Source organism: Myxine glutinosa, chromosome 12 (genome assembly GCF_964187855.1).
Source record: "Myxine glutinosa chromosome 12, kmMyxGlut1.1, whole genome shotgun sequence".
In the NCBI taxonomy this organism is placed as follows: Eukaryota; Metazoa; Chordata; class Myxini; order Myxiniformes; family Myxinidae; genus Myxine; species Myxine glutinosa.
Window position 1 is genome coordinate 28,293,813 of NC_136272.1, and position 17,729 is coordinate 28,311,541.

The 17,729-nt window shown below is 45.5% G+C and overlaps 1 protein-coding gene across 6 annotated transcripts in view; it reads left to right on the plus strand.

The window, feature by feature from the left end:
* The window catches only part of LOC137438044 (estrogen-related receptor gamma), a 210,926-nt gene that overhangs the window by 19,119 nt on the left and 174,078 nt on the right, over nucleotides 1–17,729 (plus strand). For 2 of the 6 annotated variants that reach the window (XM_068132913.2, XM_068132912.2), the window contains exon 2: nucleotides 5,425–5,552. The exons of the other annotated variants lie outside the window; for them this stretch is intronic. The gene's annotated coding sequence lies outside the window, so the exon portion shown is untranslated. The remainder of the gene's footprint in view (nucleotides 1–5,424; nucleotides 5,553–17,729) is intronic. 6 annotated transcript variants of the gene reach the window in all.

Genomic DNA, 17,729 nt, shown 5'->3' on the forward strand with positions numbered 1-17,729 from the left:
CTTCCCCTCTGGCCCTTCTTCCCCTCCTGCCCTTCTCCTCCTTCCACCCTTCTTCCCCTCCCTCCCTTCTCTCCCTCCCTCCCTTCTCTGCCTCCCTCCCTTATCTTCCCCTCCCTCCCTTATCTTTCCCACCCTCCCTTATCTTTCCCTCCCCTCACTTATGTTTTCCTCCATCCCCTCCCCTCTTCCTCCTCCCTCGCCCTCCCCTCTTCCCCCTCCCTCCCCCTCCCCTCTTCCCCCTCCCTCCCCCTCCCCTCTTCTCCCTCCCTCCCCCTCCCCTCTTCCCCCTCCCTCCCCCTCCCCTCTTCCTCCTCTCCTCTTCGCCCTCCCTCCCCCACCTTCCCCCTCCCATCTTCCCCTCCCATCTTCCCCCCCTCCCCTCCTCTCTTGCCCCCCTCCCCTCCTCTCTTGCCCCCCTCCCCTCCCCTCTTCCCCCACACCTCCCCACTATCCCCTCCCCCCTCCCCCTCACCCTCACCTCTTCCCTCCTCCCCCTCCCCTCTTCCTCCCCCTCCCCCACCTTCCCCTCCCATCTTCCCCTCCCATCTTCCCCTTCCCATCTTCCCCCCTCCCCTCCTCTCTTGCCCTCCTCCCCTCCCCTCTTCCCCCACACCTCCCCACTATCCCCTCCCCTCTTCCCCTCACCCTCCCCTCTTCCCTCCTCCCCCTCTCCTCTTCCTCCTCCCCCTCCCCTCTTCCTCCCCCTCCCCTCTTCCTCCCCCTCCCCTCTTCCTCCCCCTCCCCTCTTCCCCCTTCCCCTCTCCTCTTCCCCCTTCCCCTCTCCTCTTCCCCCTTCCCCTCTCCTCTTCCTCCTCCTCTCTTCCTCCTCCACCTCTCCTCCTCCCCCTCCCCCTTCCCTCTCCTCCTCTCCCCCTCCTCCTCTCCCCCTCCTCCTCCTCTTCCTCCTCTTGCCCTACATACTCCACGGACTGAACCCTAATTTAGCTCCAACACGAGACCCACATTGGGTAGAGGAATCTGATTACACGATCTATCAGGCGGCTGCACAGGATCAATAGTTCTAAATATAATCGCTAAATAATTGAGAAGGTGAAAGAAAGCTCAGGCTCGTCCAGTAAGTGACGTCATAGCGAACCGGAGACTGAAGTTTCTCTTTGTTTCCTTGACGTCCAGTCAGATGGAACAACCCGAGATATCTGCCATTTCATCGTTTACCCCGAGTTTAGTAACGTGCTCAGTGCACCCGGCTCGTTCTTAAACGTGACCGTTGCCTCTTTTGGCCTGTGGAGCTAGGTCTCTGATAAATGGCTCCATGACGTCATAAAGGCTTCATCTCGTACTCAATGCGGTGTCGTGTATATCATATACTTAATTTCATTGGTTGTTCATTTTGGAACTATTGTTATTCATTTTGCAACTGGTTATACATTTTGCCTCTATTTATTCATTTTGAAACTAGGTATTCATTTTGAAACTAGTTATTCATTTTACAACTAGTTATTCATTTTACAACTAGTTATTCATTTTGAAACTAGTTATTCATTTTGCAAGTAGTTATTCATTTTGCCTGTATTCATTTTGAAACTAGTTATCAATTTTGAAACTAGTTATTCATTTTGAAAGTAGTTAATCATTTTGCAAATAGTTATTCATTTTGCTTCTATTTATTCATTCTAGAACTAGTTATTAATTTTGCTTCTATTTATTCATTTTAAAACTAGTTATTCATTTTGCCTTTATTTATTCATTTTAAAACCAGTTATTCATTTTGCAAATAGTTATTCATTTTTAAACTAGTTATTCATTTTGCAAATTGTTATTCATTTTGCCTCAATTTTTTAAATTTGAAACTAGTTATTCATTTTGAAACTAGTTATTCATTTTGAAACTAGTTATTCATTTTGCAAATAGTTATTCATTTTGCAAATAGTTATTCATTTTGCAACTAGTTATTCCTTTTGCAAATAGTTATTCATTTTGCAACTGGTTATTCGTTTTGCAACTAGTTATTCATTTTGCAAATAGTTATTCATTTTGAAACTTGTTATTCATTTTGACTTAATTCATTTTGCAACTAGTTTTTCATTTTTCCTTTATATATGCATTTTTAAACTAGTTATTCATTTTGCAAATAGTTATTCATTTTGCCTCTATTTATTCATTTTGAAACTGGTTATTCATTTTGCAAATAGTTATTCATTTTGCAACTGGTTATTCATTTTGCAACTAGTTATTCATTTTGCCTTTATTTATCCATTTTGAAGCTAGTTATTCATTTTGACTTTATTCATTTTGCAACTAGTTATTCATTTTTCCTTTATTTATTCATTTTGCAACTAGTTATTCATTTTGCAAATGGTTATTCATTATGCAAATAGTTATTCATTCTGCAACTAATTATCCATTTTGCAAATAGTTAGGTGTTCATTTTGCAAATGGTTATTCAATTTGTAAATAGTTATTCATTTTGCCTTTATTTTTTTCATTTTGAAAATAGTTATTCATTTTGAAAATAGTTATTCATTTGGAAACCAGTTATTCATTTTGCAAATAGTTATTCATTTTGAAACAAGTTATTCATTTTGAAACCAGTTATTCGTTTCGCAAATAGTTATTCATTTTGCAAATAGTTATTCATTTTGAAACCAGTTATTCATTTTGCAAATAGTTATTCATTTTGCAACTCATTATTCATTTTTCCTTTATTTATTCATTTTGAAACCAGTGATTCATTTTGCAAAGGGTTATTCATTTTCCAAGTATTTAATCATTTTGCAAATAGTTAATCATTGTGCAAGTATTTATTCATTTTGCAACTAGTTATTCATTTTTCAACTCGTTATTTATTTTCCAACAAGTTATTCATTTTGCAAATAGTTATTCATTTTGCAACTCGTTATTTATTTTGTAACTATTTATTCATTTTGCAACGAGTTATTCATTTTGCAACGAGTTATTCATCTTGCAACTAGTTATTAATTTTGCAAGTATTTAATCATTTTGCAAATATTTATTCATTTTGCAACTAGTTATTCATTTTGCAACTAGTTATTCATTTTGCAAATAGGTATTCATTTTGCCTTTATTTATTCATTTTGAAATGAGTTATTCATTTTGCAACTAGTTATTCATTTTGCAAAGTTATTATTTTTGCAAGTATTTAATCATTTTGCAAATAGTTATTCATTTTGCAACTAGTTATTCATTTTGCAACTAGTTATTCATTTTGCAAATAGGTATTCATTTTGCCTTTATTTATTCATTTTGAAATGAGTTATTCATTTTGCAACTAGTTATTCATTTTGCAAATAGTTATTATTTTTGCAAGTATTTAATCATTTTGCAAATAGTTATTCATTTTGCAACTAGTTATTCATTTTGCAACTAGTTATTCATTTTGCAAATAGTTATTCATTTTGCAAATAATTATTCATTTTGTCTTTATTCATTTTGAAATGAGTTATTCATTTTCAACTAGTTATTCATTTTGCAAATAGTTATTCGTTTTGCCTTTATTTATTCATTTTTAAACCAGTGATTCATTTTGCAAAGAGTTATTCATTTTCCAAGTATTTAATCATTTTGCAAATAGTTAATCATTGTGCAAGTATTTATTCATTTTGCAACTAGTTATTCATTTTTCAACTAGGTATTTATTTTCCAACAAGTTATTCATTTTGCAAATAGTTATTCATTTTGCAACTCGTTATTTATTTTGCAACTATTTATTCATTTTGCAACGAGTCATTCATTTTGCAACGAGTTATTCATTTTGCAACTAGTTATTCATTTTGCAACTAGTTATTAATTTTGCAAATATTTAATCATTTTGCAAATAGTTATTCATTTTGCAACTAGTTATTCATTTTGCAACTAGTTATTCATTTTGCAAATAGTTATTCATTTTGCCTTTATTCATTTTGAAATGAGTTATTCATTTTCAACTAGTTATTATTTTTGCAAGTATTTAATCATTTTGCAAATAGTTATTCGTTTTGCCTTTATATATTCATTTTTAAACCAGTGATTCATTTTGCAAAGAGTTATTCATTTTCCAAGTATTTAATCATTTTGCAAATAGTTATTCATTGTGCAAGTATTTATTCATTTTGCAACTCGTTATTCATTTTTCAACCAGTTATTTATTTTGCAACAAGTTATTCATTTTGCAAATAGTTATTCATTTTGCAACTCGTTATTTATTTTGCAACTATTTATTCATTTTGCAACGAGTTATTCATTTTGCAACGAGTTATTCATTTTGCAACGAGTTATTCATTTTGCAACGAGTTATTCATTTTGCAACTAGTTATTCATTTTGCAACTAGTTATTCATTTTGCAAGTATTTAATCATTTTGCAAATAGTTATTCATTTTGCAACTAGTTATTCATTTTGCAACTAGTTATTCATTTTGCCTTTATTCATTTTGAAACGAGTTATTCATTTTCAACTAGTTATTCATTTTGCAAATAGTTATTCATTTTGCCTTTATTTATTCATTTTTAAACTAGTTATTCATTTTGACCTTACTTACTCATTTTGAAACCGGTTATTCATTTTGCAAATCGTTATTCATTTTGCCTTTATTTATTCATTTTTAAACTAGTTATTCATTTTGACTTTACTTATTCATTTTGAAACTAGTTATTCATTTTGCAAATAGTTATTCATTTTGAAACCAGTTATTCATTTTTAAATAGTTATTCATTTTGTAACTAATTATTCATTTTGTCTTTATTTATTCATTTTGAAACCGGTGATTCATTTTGCAAATAGTTATTCATTTTGCAACATTATTTATTTTGCAACTAGTTATTCATTTTCCAACGGGTTATTCATTTTGCAACTAGTAATTCATTTTGCAACTAGTTATTTATTTTGCAAGTATTTAATCATCTTGCAAATAGGTATTCATTGTGCAAGTATTTATTCATTTCGCAACTAGTTATTCATTTTGCAACTAGTTATTCATTTTGCAACTAGTTATTCATTTTGCAACTCGTTATTTCTTTTGCATCTAGTTATTCATTTTGCAACTAGTTATTTATTTTGCAAGTATGTAATCATTTTGCAAATATTTATTAATTTTGCAACTAGTTATTCATTTTGCAACTAGTTATTTATTTTGCAACTACTTATTCATTTTGCAACTAGTTATTCATTTTGCAACTGGTTATTTATTTTGCAAGTATTTAATCATTTTACAAATAGTTATTCATTTTGCAACTGGTTATTCATTTTGCAACCTTCTCTCCCCGGGTGAAATTAAAGACCCCGTCTGTATATCATGTTCTCAAAATTTTGAAATTTCTGCAGCTCCCCTTCCCCCAAGCCCCCAACTCCCCCCACCGCCGTCCCCCTTACACTGCCCTGTCGTCTTTTCTTCGTATCTATATATTTGGAAGCAAACTTTGCCGGAGTTGAGATGCTATATGTTATTTATGACTTTTGCTTCACACAGTCCTGCGTGTTCGCTGGGGTTGACCCGGCTTTGGCGAGCTTGGTGGGCAGCGCTGCGGTCATGCATCAAACGCTAGACCTTTACCCGTGGACATAATGGCTGCCCGGTAGCTTGAAGCCGTGATCGGGGTGAGTTTCCCCCATTGCCTTCCCAACGTTCCGTGCACACTTTCTATTTCCTCCGTGGTGCCGTGCCCATTAACCCCGTCATCGTATCCCCTCATGCTTTGCCCGACGACCTGGCGTCGGGAAATTGACCGCAAAGTTCCAAAATGGAGGGAGACTTCACAATGGTACATATATTCGGCTCGGGTGTGATTCAGCGCGTTCACTCTCCGTTTGCCGCGGATTCAAATCATAAGGGATGTGTCTGTTGAGCGTGCGAAGACGATTTGGTAACTCGATAATCTGCGGCTTGTCAATCCGGCTAAGTGACTTTTTCGGTTCGACTACATCCAACTTCAAATCCCTCGGTGTCCTCGGCAGCTCGACGGTGATCCTCTTCTCAAATGAAATGACTTTGTGGTTGATGAGTCGTCCATGGCATCCGAAGCCATTTACAAATCCTAACCTTTCATTAACATGTGCGCCTGATGTTGGCTGGACGCTTAAGGTGGCTGACTTAAGATCTTAGAGTCTTGAGTTCGAGCTCCTGTCCAGTCGTTAACTGACTCTATGTGGGTTGACTCAACCTGTCATCCTTCCGCGACTTCGGCAAAACGAGCTTCAGCTTTTTGGAAATGCACTGCATCAGAGGCGCAGCCGCATCTCCAAAAAATGATGCAGCCAAGCAGGCACAGGCCTCATGTGAATAACGAAAAAATTACTCCTCGCGTGCCGAGATATTGGTACCGGCCGAGCAGCAGATGAAATGAAATACCTCGACCTCGTTTCCCTCGAACCACCAGAGGACACTGCCTAGGATAAGGGCCGGTGTGATGGCAATTTGGAGTTAATTTGAACATGGCTATCAAGGTGGTCATAAAAATAATAACTGTCTCTCGGGCCTTCAAGGGAAATTTCACTTGCTAAGAGTCAATCTGGGTTCATCGGGCCACTGTGTCCGGCAGGCCATTTTATATGGCCTCATGCCTCCTTTTTAAGGACTCGCCAAGATGGGATCTTTGGATTCCGGCCATGAAATGATGAGCGCTTGCAGCATGCCTGAGCAGCATCTCGTGCGAAATTTCGCAATACATTGTGCTTACTAACCATGGATACATTAACACCTCTCAAATTCGGATCATTTGCATCCGTGCCTGCTTCCCTGACTCTATGATTTTATTTTAGTCTTTACTGTGTTCATAATTAGCCTCCCATTGTTCCTGATTGGACAGAAGATGCCATTGTTTGTATTTGGTCTGTGTGTCACTGAAGGTGTGAGTGTGTGAGTCCGTCTGAGTAGAAGACGGTTCACGACCCAAGCGTAAGCATCTCCTTGCTTCTTCGAGCAAGAGTAATTCTTCATTCCGGATTATACCTTCGTTTACAACTATTATGTCTTACTCATGAAAAATATATTGCAATGTGTTTAGTTAATAATTCCCACCCCACCCACCGCCAGCCCCTACCCCGACTTTTTATTTATTTAAATAAATCCTTCATCCACTTCTGATTTTAAGAATGTATGCCAAGATGGAATTTTTTACGCCTCTCTTCCAAGCACACTACTTAGAGGATTATCCTCTAAATACCTGTAGTCTATTATCCCTTTCCACTTGCGAGTTAAGTCGTCATTGTCAGGTTGTTTTTATTTTATTGTGATCTTGGTCTCATGTAGGAACTTGTACATGCATCACATGCAGGACAAGCTAGGTCTACATAGGGGATTTTTCCCATGAATTACAAGGATATCAGGAAACGGTGGATAATAAATATATATATATATATATATATATATATATATATATATATATATATATTGTTGCGGATCTGCCCACGGCCTTCTCCCCTTACCAAGGGGGGGATTAGTCCCCTTGTCTTTGACTGACCTGGCGCGACCCGGAACCTATTACGTCCCTTCCGGACAGCGTTAAATAGGGTTTCAGGACCAAATTCGATGTTACCTAAGTACTAACGCTGCCCTGGAAGCAAGGAAATAAGCCCCGCACGAACCACGTGTGTTGGTGATACGCCGAGCGGTTTGCGTACACGTAATTCGCGCTATCATTAATTACTAGACCCCGATTCAAGCGGTTCTTATTTGTACCACGCTTAGTCAATGGAGAAATCACAAAGGCGATCGAATTGGAAAGCAAAGGAATAACAGGTTTAATTATTATTATTTACAATGTACAATGGTAGAAGAAACAGAGACACAGAGCAATCCTTAAAACAGTCTTATACTTAATCCCAAGGACACGGGCCCGTCTCACACACACTCACACGGGGATTGCAGATGGCAGGACGGTGTTTAGCGCGTCCAGGGATGGCTCCCGTGCAGCTCTCTACGGCCCCCGGCACGTCCTTTGGAGATGCAAGTCGGTGAAAGCAGGAGCTCGCCACATGTCGACTGAACGGAGCGGGTTATGACGGGGCGAAATGGTAGGGAGCGGACTTTGGCGCGGCTGGCGGTTATTCACTTGCGGCTATGGCCACGCTTACTCGCGTGGCTGGAAATGCGCTATATGCGTTTACCGGCGCATCTGGCTGCGCCCGCATACTTGTATGGTTCAACGCCTCTTCTTCTCTCTCTCTGCACAAGTCCTCAAACAACGCGCGTATCCTCTGCAAGTCCTTTGCAACACGCTTATCCTCCGCAAGTCCTTTACGAGCAAGTCTCTCCCAACAAGTCCTTCTCAATCAAGTGTTCCCACGCTAGTCCTTTAACGTTCTCCACTTGCCAGTCCTAATCCTTTCGCCACCGCCGTTCAAGTCCTGATTGGCTGGTGGTTCTTACCGTCATCGCCTCCGCCGCTCCCGATCTCAACGCCACCCCCACCTTTTCAGGCCTACCTCGTGTTACTCGACTAGTAGTCAGCCGAATGGGGCATGGGATCAATTACGCCCATAGAGGTAGAATTGGAGGGTGGACGCAAAATGAATGGGGCCTACTCTCCTGTCTTTACACAACGCAGGCACTAAGAGGGGAAATGGCCTATTTTTACACATACTAAGACATAACTATACTACAAATGGGCCTATATGTTGCTCGTGTGACTAACTATGGGGGGCAACCCTTTAACCTTTAATGACTTCCATGTGCCAATCTCAAAACCGCAGCACTGCCCCCCTCCCTTGCCAGACTCGTCCCCGAGTCGAACCCACACAAGTGAGAACGACCGGTTTTGAGAAAAGTTTGGGACTAGTTTTTAAATTACGTGTGACACTTAGATGTGGTTCCCCTCTAACATTTAATCTAACTCCCTGTATGTGACAGTTTTACAACACTAGATATGTCCCACCTACTTTGTTGTGTAACTAACTCTGACTCACACCCACAGCTAACCGAATTGCGGATTTGTTGTGAAACTAAACATAAAGCCGGTGGGTAGCATCTTATTTACAACACTAAACCTAATTATTTACATTTCTATAACCCAGGACCTGTTCTTTTGTGGAAAGAAGTTTGGAGGGGAGAAAACACAGCAATGCACCAATGCACCAATACACATTTCACAAAACAGTTCACATTTCAAATGTCGTATTTGCTGCTTGGCTGCATCTTCCTGCTTCCTGCTTCATCTTCGGTGTGCAATAATAAAAAAACTTAAAGGTCTTCTTTCCTGGCACACCAGAATACAATGTACAAACAGAAACAAACCATGTCCGTTTTGATTGCCAGCAGGGCCAATCATGTGGTTCGACTGCGTGACATCGACGCCACTTAAAACCAGTGGTCCGCAGGTGCAAGGTAAGTTTGCAGCAAATGACTGCTCAGCAAAAAGGCAAGGCCACAGAACGTGTGGTCCATAAGGTGTATTGTGGTGCAGCAAAATGCAGCATGGGTGCCGCACAGGTGTAGCCAGTTGCAGCTGCACAGTTCAGTGTTCCTGCACACTTCCCCTCCAAAATGGGTCCATTGGTGGGGAGGAAGACAAAGCACAGTTAGCAAAGGAAAGGACGCAAATGTACACACAATACATGGCAATGCAACATGAGGGGCGCGGGAGAGCGAACAGAGCAAGCTCGTCCCTAACCGTTCGTACCCCCCCCCCCCCCCCGCCCCCCATGTCAGCTTACACTACCCTTGCCTTTACCCCTCCCTGTATTTACACTTTACAAATTCGTCTCTACATCCTGTCTCCCATATCCCCCTCTAAACCAAATTCGCCTTCCAATCCCTCCCAAGAAGGAAGAGATGGAATAAACACACAATGTCACACTTCCACGTCATGATGCGTCTCACTTACTCAACAGTTTACAAAACCCGGTGTGGAGTTCCGTCTCCTTGGTGAGTGGATGTGGATGGTGCGAAGAGATTTCTCATCCTACCTATCCTCTAATAACATTAACTCGGTTACACTACCCGGGGTCATGCCCTGCCAATTCAATTGGCCGTCGTTACACTATGTGGTTCTAAAAACCAATTCCCATTGACCCACCCTGTGGTGCCCTACGAATTTGGGTCTCACTCCCCAATTTTTCTTACTGTGCCTTTGCACAATTTCGGGGCTGGGTCGTGTGGCTCCACTAGCAGGTCCAACTACCTGCGCACCTCCGCCACTGAAGTCGCCACCTGAGCTTACCTTGCTCCTTGCGACTACCCTAAATCGGGGAAGGCCCCTCCTGGCTCTCTCACCCCTCTGATGCCCTCTCTGGCATTGGGCTACCCGGGTCCTTCTCCTGGGATCCTCGGGCCCCACTGAACACTACTCTGACTGGCTCCCAGAGCCTACCTGCGGCCTCACCTGGCCGACAAACTACCAGTGGCGGAGTGCCCCAATAACCATACGCACCAACAAAGCCCACACGCCCAGCCATTCCACAGACTCATGCACCCATCCAAGCACTTCCTGCTACTTCCTGCACCACAGATGTCAATATCCAAACAATTTACCTAACCGTCTACCTGATTTTAAACTACCCTCCCTGGGTATTCGTGAAGGGGTCCATCTCCCCCCATTCACTCCTTTGCACCATGCATTCCACACCTTCTATCCCACACCAAGCATTCCACACAAAATATTCTCACACACACCAAGCTCTCTTGCACACCTCTTGTGCTCTCATACCTTTTCCCCACTTGCACACCATGCAAGTCAATTCACACCAACACAACTCCATATGTCATCAATACACCACTCATACACCACCTCTGGTCATCCCCGACCAATGCCTCATTTGCGCCTCAATCTCAAGCTCAACACACAGTGATTCTCATTCACACAGCATCTTCTAACTAGCTGCTTTCCCCCTAATACTCGTGCTTTCCCGTCTTCCCTTCCACTAAGCACTCCCTCGTCATTATCCTCCTTCTAATCTCTCTATGTCCCCTCTACCTGTACCAAAGTCACGACTTAAATCTCGTCCCTATTGTCATCTCTAAATCCCTAACAATATCCTAGCCCGCCCTCAGCTAGTTTACACTGCCACCCCATACTCTAATGCTCATGTGCCCCAATGAGGGATGGTAGAATGACCATCCCTCCACACCGGGTACCATTCGCCAACACTATGGCTATCTGTCCACTCCACTCGAGCCTCTCAGTGTGGAAATACATCGTCGTTACAGCTCGGCTTTGAAAAGCCGAGCAATGCATGCGGGTGGTTGGTCTACTGTACGTTGGGTCCGTCCGGCATTTTCGATTCAGGGGAGGAGGTTTTGTTGGGCCAAGGTTCCAGGCGCCATCTCTGCGCGGAGCCTTTCGGTCCCCGGCACGATGGCCCAACCTCCCACAGTCGGAGCACCGCGCGACCTCTCCTACCCCCCCTCGAACCGTGCCAATCACCTTTCCCGCCAAGGCACGGCACCGTCGATACAGGGTGGGGCCCGGCACGAATCGTGCACGGCGCTCCTTGCAAAACCGCCGCGGCAACGATCCCCGCTGGTCCCCGCAGCACACAAAGCACACCACGCACCGAGGGCTCGCGTCAGCTATCCGTCGCCCTAAACGCTGCCCCGGTCTGCGTCAATGCCCGAGTCGCATTCTCACACCCACACGCGACCCACTCCTCTCTCGCACACCGAGGCGCCCCCATACACTCCATTACTGCACTCTCCTGTGCACACTCTTCTCTTGCATACTCAGGCACTCTCACGCCATTCGCACACTCCATCATCACACACCCTCGCGCACATCCTGGCGCACTCATACTACTCGTGCACTCCGTTACACACTCGGCCATCGCACACCCTCATGCACACTCTTTTGTTACACACTCAGTAACAACCACAGGTGTGCACTCTCCCGGTACACACCCAATCATGCGCTCTGGTGTGCACTCCTGCACACTCTCTACCACGCGCTACGGTGTGCATTCTCGCACACTCTCTTTGGCCATCGCACACTCTGTTTCACACTCGGTTTCACACTCTTCCCACATACACTCCATTATACACTCGCGCTTCGGTGCCGTTCGCACACGCGTGCCATTCACCCTCACACATCGCACCATGGACCTTCCACGAGCGCCCGGGTTACGTCGCGATCCCAAGCGCGCCAAAAATCTTTTCACGCCAAATAATTTCGCACCATACACGCTCCTACTCACCTTAAGGACCCTCTTTTCCTCCAGCACCTGCAAACCTTTATTGGGATTAGCAAGCACGGCATCAGAATGCGAACATGGACTTTGCACATATTCCATCACTTCCCTCGATTTAATCTCTAACTCTGCCGTCTCTTCGGCCCCAATTTCAATTATAATCATTTCATTGTCCTCGACGACCGCCGGCGCCAATAAAATTTCGTCTTCCAATTCGACCTTCCCCGGCGCTCCTGACATTCCTTTATTCAATTCGACGGCCGTCGGCTCTTCTACACCCCGAGTCGCGATTTCTACCCCCTCGGTCAACTTGACTGCGCTCTGCTCTACCCTGCTCTCCACGCGTTCCTCACATCGCGTTACCCCGTCGCGTCCCTTTGTGACCTCTTCGCTCAACCTGTGTCTTATGTCCTTCCCTGCCTCTTTCGTTTCCTTTTTCGACGCCACCCTCATTTTTCTCAATTCGTTCTTTCGGGTGTCCATTTTGCTTTCCAGCCCGTTTTTCAACTCTTCCAATTATTGATCACCCATCTGTTTTATGTCCCTGGTGGATTTGTCCCCCATTTCCTTCAATTGGCCACCCATTTCTTTCAATTGGCCACCCATTTTGCTTCCCAATTCATTTTTCGCCTCCTCCTATTCCCGGGTGGATTTGTCGCTCTGAGCATCCATCTTTTTCTCTTGGATGTCCATTTTCCCATTTAGTTTATTTATGCCATCATTTAGTCCCTGAATTTCGTCCTTCATTTCCCTTCTTGTTTTGTCCCCTTCCTTTTTTATGGATGCCATGAATTGAGTTAGGAGTACGTGCAGGTCCGAACCCCCTGGCGCCGCGGGCTCGGCCCTCGCCGCCATGTGCGAGGTGCCGCCATTTTCTACCCCTTCTGCCGGCCCTTCTTCTGCTTCCTCCTCTTGCTCCAACTCTTCCCTTGGGTCCTGGGTTATCAACTCTTCCTCTTCATTTACCCCCACCGGCATTCGGCCGCTTTGGCTAGCCATGGCACGAATTTAATTTTGGTTACCTAAGTACTAACGCTGCCCTGGAAGCGAGGAAATAAGTTCCGCACGAACCACGTGTGTTGGTGATACGCCAAGCCGTTTGCATACACGTGATTCGCGCTATCATTAATTACTAGACCCCGATTCAAGCGGTTCTTATTCGTACCACGCTTAGTCAATGGAGAAATCACAAAGGCGATCAAATTGGAAAGCAAAGGAATAACAGGTTTAATTATTATTATTTACAATGTACAATGGTAGAAGAAACAGACACAGAGCAATCCTTAAAACAGTCTTATACTTAATCCCAAGGACACGGGCCCGTCTCACACACACTCACACGGGGATTGCAGATGGCAGGACGGTGTTCAGCGCATCCAGGGATGGCTCCCGTGCAGCTCTCTCCGGCCCCCGGCACGTCCTTTGGAGATGGAAGTCGGTGAAAGCAGGAGCTCGCCGCGTGTCGTCTGAACGGAGCGGGTTATCATGAGGCGAAATGGTAGGGAGCGGACTTTGGCGCGGCTGGCGGTTATTCACTTGCGGCTATGGCCGCGCTTACTCGCGTGGCTGGAAATGCGCTATATGCGTTTACCGGTGCGTCTGGCTGTGCCCACGTACTTGTATGGTTCAACGCCTCTTCTTCTCTCTCTCTGCACAAGTCCTCAAACAATGCGCGTATCCTCTGCAAGTCCTTTGCAATGTGCTTATCCTCCGCAAGTCCTTTATGAGCAAGTCTCTCCCAACATGTCCTTCTCAATCAAGTGTTCCCACGCTAGTCCTTTAACGTTCTCCACTTGCGAGTCCTAATCCTTTCGCCACCGCCGTTCAAGTCCTGATTGGCTGGTGGCTCTTACCGTCATCGCCTCCACCACTCCCGATCTCAACGCCGCCCCCACCTTTTCAGGCCTACCTCGTGTTACTCGACTAGTGGTCAGCCGAATGGGGCGCGGGATCAATTACGCCCATAGAGGTAGAATTGGAGGGTGGACGCAACATAAATGGGGCCTACTCTCCTGTCTTTACACAACGCAGGCACTAAGAGGGGAAATGGCCTATTCTTACACATACTAAGACCTAACTATACTACAAATGGGCCTATATGTTGCTCGTGTGGGGGCAACCCTTTAACCTTTAATGACTTCCATGTGCCAATCTCAAAATCGCAGCAATATATACATATTGTTGTGGAAATGAGAATTGTGTTTTTTTCATTGTTGTAAAAATATCACCCTCCTTCCTCCAGCTGTTGTGTATAAAGGTCAAAGGGCGTCCCTTAGTTAGGTCATATACAATCACGTTAGCCAATCATAGATTTCCTCCTTGTTGGTAGTTATTTCCTTATTCTGTGTATTAGGTTAAGGCTTTGTCTTCCATTAATTAATACTCCATTGCACCGAATTCAAATAGAGTAGATTCCCTTTCATTCCCATTCCGAAAGCCTTTATTACCAACTGCATTTGCCTCCATTGAGCACGCGGTCGGCTCGGAGAAAAAAGGCGTGCCTCCACCTCGTCATAGAGGGGAGGAGTGAGCCAGCCCTTGCCGACCAACCCAGAACGAGGGATTTGGCTTTGAGAGGGCGTGGGGAGAACCGTCGAGTAGGTTCGCGAAGGTTGAAGGACGTGGCCTATATAACCCGCGAGAGAAGCCCCCACCTCAGATGAGTCCAGATGAGCTACAGAGATGAGCACAGAGGATGAGCGCTTAAAAAGCACGCGACGCACTTGAGACGAGCTGCGTGATCCAGGAGAGGAGAGAGGGATGTCCCATGAGCTTTAAACCACCACAGCTTTGAGCTTTGACGGCAGTTTTCGACCATGGCCGCGAAGGAACGGCGGCTGCTGAACGTGCCGATCGAGAAGGGGGTGGCGGCTGCTCACTCCCGGCCCGACCGTGCTCCGGTTCCAGTTGGACCTTCCCCTCCTTCCAGCCAATCGTTCCTGCCTTCATTCCCCATTCGTGTGAGTCTGTCTTTTGTTTGTTCTGTCCTGGGTTAAGTAAGACTGCATAGGTAAGCTAAGGTGCGCTGTGTCCGCTTCTTCTTCTTCTGTTTTAATTTTATTATTCTTCCTCCTCCTTGGTTGCTTTCAATTGTGTAAATAGTAAATAAATCATATTTGTATTTCTTACCCTTTGCCTTTCTTTCTTCTACATCCGTCGTTGTTGTCTTTTCCCTCATTGGACACCTGTGGCACGATTTTGGCCAACGTTTCAGGATCAGGTTAGTCTTGGTAACAGTTCGTGCTGCGGTTGCTAAACACCGCTCGGCAATCAAGTAACATCTGTCCGCAGTACGAACGGGGCTGTGCACCGGCCTTTCCGGAGGTCACGGTGCAGCTTCAGGGACCATGTCGGTCAGTCACAAATGAGGGGGCTAATCCCCCCTCAAAGGGGAACCATAGGCCGACGTTGGGTTCCGCAACATTTGGTGTCGGGAGCGAGATACGGACCTGAAGCGCTTGGCGCGCTCAAATTACGAGTGGGCCGAAATGTTGTTATAAAATTCAAAATTTGAAAATCGTGCCATGGATGGTCAAGATGATCGGATGCCGGTGGGGGAACTAGAAGAGGGGTTAGGGGTAACCCAAGACCACAGGGAATAAATGGAGGAGAGCAATGAGGAGGTGGTTGAGGAGGTGTCAGGTGCACAAAATGGCGCCCTCGCGCACGTGGTTGCAGCGGCACCAAATTTAGCGGCGCCCATGACCGTAGCAGCGCCGGTGAATTTGGACCTCTTTATGATACAAATAAGGGCGCTCATGGTCCAGACGAGTGGAGACCTGAGGAATGATGTGGGAAACCAACTTGTGGGATTGAGGGCTGATAGTGAGCGATTGGAGGGCCAAATGGGGGCAATGAGGGACGAAGCGAGGGGTACCAGCGAACAGTTGGGAAATAAATTTGAGGGTTTAGACAAGAAATTTGAGGGTAAATTCGAGGGGTTGGACAATAAATTTGAAGGGTTAGACAACGGGATAAGAGAGGTGAAGAATGGGTTAACGGGGTTGGAAAATAGAATGGCTGCCCAGGAGAACCAAATGGAAGGAATGAAGAATGGGTTAGGGGGGTTAGAAAACACAATGGACGACAAATTGCGGGAAGTAGGGGAGCAATCCGCCCGGGAAATCAAACGGATGGGGAACCAGATAGAGGAGGTGAAAATCGGGTTGGAAGGTAAACTGGATGCTCAGAGGGATGAATTGGAACAGATGAGGGCGGCATCTACTAAAGAGATGGGAGAGATGGGGGAGGAGATAAGACGAGGTGTGGGCGAGGATGTCTCGGGGGTACGGGAGGAGGTAAAGCGAGGTGAGAAGCGTATGGAGAAAGAGGTGAGAAATAGTACGGCTAGGTTACAGGGGGGCATAGAAGATCTGATGAGGGGAGTGGAGCAGCTGACGGTGGGACTAAAGGAACTCGTGGATCAAGTAGAAAAGAACACTGCGGTAATCGGGGGGTTAAAGGCGACTCAGAAGGAGATAAAGAACGAACTCATAGCGACAAAGAAGGAATGTCGGATGGTACATGAGGGGTTGACAAAGAGGTTGGACGAGGTGACAGAAGCAATGGAGACGAAAGACCGGGAGGTGAGGACGCACATAGAAACGGTTAAGGTGGCGTTAGAGGAAGAGATAGAGGGGGCACACCGGGAAATGAAGGAGGTAAGGGAAAAATTAGAGGAAGTGGAAGAGGGGGTGAGTGAAATTAAGAAGAGACGGAGGGAAACTAAGAAGGAGATAAAGGAGGAAGTGATGGAATATGTGCAAGGTCTGTGCTCAAATCATGACGATGTGCTCACTAACCAAATAAAGAGTTTGCAGGTGGCAGAGGAGGTGCGACGACGAGGTACCGAGGTGAGTGGCGATATACTCGGAAATGTATATGGTGTGATGGGAGATTCAGTCGGCTTGGGGGGGGTGGTGTAGACCCGGGTGTTCGTGAGGGACCAATGGTGAGGTGTATGACTGGTCCGGAGAGTATGAATAAAGGAGGTGTGCAAGGAGGTCTGGCTATGGGGAGTGAGGGGGGTGTTGGTGAGCAAGGGTGTGCAGATATGGAGTGGGTAGCGGGTTGCGGAAGGGTGACCCAGGCATCGACACTAAGAGGGGTAGTGTTTGGAGGGACGGGGGATGCGCAGGAGGCCCCCGGGAATAGCGTACTGTGGGAGCCCGAACGGTTTGGTCCCGCGTTGATCCCACAAGGAGTGACGTGCGGGGTCCGGCCTTCGGGCACCCACAAGGTACCACTCGCGCCGTATGACGGCAAGAGTGATTTGAGGGCGTACCTGGCGCAGTTTGAGTACGTGTGCAGAGGCAATGGTTGGATTCTGGACGAAGGTGGAGTACACCTTCTGGGGGCACTGCGCAGTGCGGCGGCGGAGGTGCTGACAGCTTTACCCGCTGGGTGCTCTCACCCTGTCAGCTCTCCGTGCGGCTTTAATTAACAGATTCGGTATTGAACAGCAAAGCGAGCTTGTTAAAGCTCAGCTTGCTCAGTGCAAACGCAAGCCCCAGGAGACCATCGGGGAGCTTGCCCACGATATTCGCCGCGCAGTCGGGATTGCACACGCGGACATGGCAGCGAGTTCCCAGGAAAGCCTGGCGCTGGATCACTTTATCCAGCCCCTTCCGGATCTGGAGCTCCGACAACAGCTCGCCA